Source organism: Lissotriton vulgaris, chromosome 7 (genome assembly GCF_964263255.1).
Source record: "Lissotriton vulgaris chromosome 7, aLisVul1.2, whole genome shotgun sequence".
NCBI lineage: Eukaryota > Metazoa > Chordata > Amphibia > Caudata > Salamandridae > Lissotriton > Lissotriton vulgaris.
The window spans coordinates 1,630,582,951-1,630,587,589 of NC_141695.1; positions in this window are offsets into that span (position 1 = coordinate 1,630,582,951).

A 4,639-nucleotide genomic window follows, 5' to 3' on the forward strand; every position below is an offset into this window, starting at 1 on the left:
GACTCAGTGCACCGCAGGCCATTGTCCGTAGCTGATTGTGTTTTGTGCTGTGGAGCGGTTACGCAGTTATGTCACCTCAAACAGTGTGGGTGCCCTGAGACGTTGATGATGAAGATGATGCAGGTCTGACACACCCCACTGCATCTACATCAGGAATATATCGTAGGGACACAATCCGAGACTTTTTATGCACATGAGCATGCTCATCTCTAGTGTCCACAGGCCAGATCACTGAGACTCATGGACACTTCTGTTTGCATGTTGACTGTCCTCTGGACTTTATCCGGATCACTCCATGTTGTTCATCCGTTGACTCGGTAATGCATGTGTTTTCTGTTTGCGTTGCACTGGTGTCCAATGTCCAAATGGTTGCCAACACCAGACATTCCGTGCGGAATGGCTTACACTCACCCCACACACATCATCACAGGCATCACTGTACATGTGGTCTGCCAATAAAAGGGCCTGCGCACGTGCCGGGAGCCAGTTCAACATGATCTCTGCATGTGTCCCTGTGGTCTTGTAGTATGCATGTGGTCCCTGAGCCCTACGACTTTACATTGTGGTGTACCACGGATAAAGACATGTCACCGGAGGCAGCGGTTTGGGGCCTGGACATGTAGCTTTGTCGTCAGCCACTCCATTGATGAGGGGAGTGGCCAGGGCTGTCATACGCACAGCCAACATGGGTGTGTGACTGCTAATTGTGCACCCCTGGTTCTGTGCTGTGCATGTGCATCTGCATGTGTCTCTATGGCAACGTGGGTCTCCTTAGTGGGGTGTGGGTGGGCCCTGTAGGGTGATAGACCCCTATGTATGTGTCCTGGTTCGCATTCCATGGTTTCGATCCCCTCCCACACCTGTTGGGCTACCTCCTTTTGGCATGCTGACACATGCCATTGGGATGCCATGTGTGGGTGGGTGAAGTGTCATGAGCAAGCTGTGCCTGCGGGTGCTTCTAGATGTGTGGTCTGTTGCAAGTTCAGTGTTCTCTTCTGGGTCTCTTGGCTGTCCAGGTCCTGGTGCGGGTTGCGTGGGATATCCATGGGGTGTTGTAGAGTGTCGGTGTCGACGGTGTAGTGGTCCTCTCAGGCATCACTGTTGCGTTGTATTATGTGCTCTGCTGCAGGTGTTGTGTGCCCCTCTGTGATGTGGAGGGGAGGTGCATGTTGCCTTTGTGTTTGCATATATGTTGGCGCATTGTGCTAGTTTGCATGCAGACTGTATGGCGGTGTACATTGTGTCTGTTTGGGGGTGCTGGATTCCTCTGCTTTTGGGTCAGTTGCTGGTAGTGTTCTGTCACCTCCGTGATGCTGGTCTTGTTTCCGTGCGGTCTGCACGCCGTCTTCCTCTCCCTCTTCTCCTTGGCCTTCCCCGTTGTTCCTTGCTGGTAGTCTGTGGGGGTTGTGGGGTTCGAGTTGGCCTCTGCGCTGGGTCAGGTGCATCCATGTTGCTACGTGCTTTGGCTTCTCTCTGGTGTGTTTTTCCCGGGGTGTTTATGGTGCATTGTCCCGCCAGACGCATGGGATTTGCAGGCCTGTGGCCGGTTTTTGCTACTTTTTGTACCGCAGTTGGCCTCATTGCATTTTTTGGGGGTTTGCGTATTTGTGGCGTGGTGTTGATTTTCACACTAACTTTTGCTGCGTTGTCAGGTGTCTATTGTAAGCATGGGCGGAAAATCCGTTTAGCTCGCGGATTTTGCGGATTTTCGGGAAATTCGCAATCCGCGAGATTCGCGAATCTCCCGCAAAATCCGCAAATCCGCGAGCAGCGGATTTTATGGCTTGCTCGCACTGTTCGCGTGAGTTCGCGGCTTCCCAGTACAACTTCGCGCCCCGCGAATAAGCGCTAAATTGCAGAAATACGATCTTAGCAAAACTGAAACTACTTACTAGGTTCAAAAGTTCAGGCTCATCATTAGTAGCCATTTCCTGTAGTGCTTCCTGAGGGGCCCCTCCAGAGTTCAGTTGCCTACTTGCAACTATTATGTGACCCTGCTCTGAACCTCACAATAGTTACACATATGCCACAAAGGTCCTGAATTACAGCTAAGGGAGACAAGCAGGAGCCAGGCTAGAAGTTCAAATCCATTAATCAGCCCCTAATTCATTATTGTCAGTTGGGGCAGGGCAGGTGTTTGTAATGGCCGGATTTTCTGTTTAGATGGGATCAGCCCCCAGGGGCCCCTGTGACCCAGCCAAAACGTACTCACCTTCCCTCCTTAGATCGTATTCACAATGAGTAGATATACAGATAAATATACAGGTCGCACCTAAGGATGGGGAATGACAATATACATATACGGATTTTCTACAATATCTTATTCACATCAGTTGGTCTCGCGGTCACCCCGACCCAGACCGTTCTACCCTAGGGCAGATCTGACACACAATCCGGTGTGTCTACACATGGGCCTGCAGAACCCAATGCTCCCTTTTCCAAACTGTTCGCAATCCTGCGAAACTAAGCGCCAGTATCCTCCCTGGCGTTCTCACTTATTCAAGCCACAATCCAGTGGGTATCGGCACTGGTCTCCCACCCAGTGTTCTCATTAACGCCGCATATCAACGACGACCACATTCCTATGAACCATTATTGGGATGATATCTCAGCCATCTACTCGGGACAAAACTAAAATAATAACTTTGAATATGGTTTCAGATTATATGGTGTACTCCCTGCTCTTGGCATCGAAGGTCCACTCCCTCCCTCTTTATTCAATCACCATTTACCTGATCGGGATTTCTCATCCGTTCACCTAAACAGCGTTCGACTAGGAATGCAGTTTACCGAGATTGAACATAAGCACCAGGTACACGATAATTCTATATGAATTAGGGTATTTATTAACAATAGACATAAATCACATTACTATGCAGCATAACATTTGCAAGAAAAAGATAAAGATTAGAGTGCACAATCTATGAGCAATGGACGGACATCACCTGGTTAATATGAAGTCTGGACTCGGCAGTCATCTAGGTTCCCTTCTCGTCTCTGTGTCCTGGCTCGCCTTGCAGTCACCCTCAGCCGTCACAAGTACACGTCTGCACCGCTAGGCTCAACCTCGTCTGCTTCCCCTCAGGACCTCGGAACCTTGCTGATTATTAGCTACCGTCTCTCTCTCTCTCTCTGTATCAGTGTGCTCCGCGCTACTTCTCGTTCGGTCTTTCTCAGAGAGTTTCGGTCTTAAATCTTTCTCCGACTTCAAAGATGGCGACTTGTCCACCATGAGATGAATAATGGCAGAGATGCTAACGGCTAGATGCCGCCTACGGACTAACTGACAAACTGACTAACACCTTCGCTAATATCAAAGCCCGTTCCGTCATGGAAATTCACGGCCAGTAACCTGCCGCCCACCAAATTCTTGTACCTCCCCGTACCAAGGACACTTTCCCAGCCGGCCGGCCTGAAGTTGTGTCTTCGGAGTGGAGAAAAATACATTCCTTCGATAAGGGTCAGCCTGAACCGGTTCTCTCCAAGCGAACAACAGCTTGAAACTAAAACATTACACTTGACCTAGAAGGCCTTCCCGAGCTACCGGGCAGAAAGCAAAATGGAGTCTGTCTCGTTTAAGGCCTACGGAGCCCATCATGTGCATAGCTCCATGAAAAACAGCTCAGCATGTTAGCAAATGAGCGAATCATGACTAATATTTATATATCTATCCCCTAACTTAAATTCATAAGCCTTACTCTAAGGAAAATAGTACGAAAATGCCCTTACATATGTAAGACAGGGTCCCTGTCTATCGGCCTAATCCCTATGCTATGGGGGTGATAGGCTGGAGTCACTCTCCATCATTCTCCTTCTCCAAAGAGCTAGCAAAAAGACAGCCATAACATTACACCCCTTGACTCCAGTCTATTAACCACAAACTAAATGGAGCTAACGTCAGTAGACGAATAATATGAAACAAAATTAACTGATCTACGACCCTTACTAAGTCTAAAAAATTGTAGCAGGGAAGGGATACACTGAATAAAGCAGCAAATAGCTATCAGGACACAAATAGTAAGAATAACCCCCCCTAAAATTTGTCGTATGAAATGCATGTCAGGGAGCCAGTTAAAAAGCCAGTCAAAGAAACCCTGATCTATATGTTCTCTAATTTCTGCAGTCAAGTCGTGGAGTTTGTTAATATGGGATTGGATAGCTTTAGAATGGTCAGACAAATTAAAACAGCATAGACCTTCAAAATCGGAGCACTCATGCCCATGTTTCAACAATAAGTAATCGATAGCTGCACGGTTTTGCAAAATAGCTCTACGTTCACCTTGGGAATCTAATAATAAGTCTGATAAAACAGTAGACGTTTGGTTAATTGACTTTACCATCCAGCAGGCCATTTTGCCGATTGTTTTGGCATTATAAACGGCCAATGCAGGCACTCCAATAATAGAAAAAGCTAAACCAAGGTACTCTGATCTAGAATAGAGATGAACAGAGGAGTCACAATCTTCATGTAATGACATTGAATCACGTACAATACGGGAATGTGGAGTAGGATGTGAGGAAAACATTAGCAAACTTAATCTAGTGATGGCACATGGACCACCAGAAATATTCGCTGGAATATAGGACCAAGATGAATTCCCACAGGAAAAGAGCCATCCAGCTGGCAATAACATTGGAC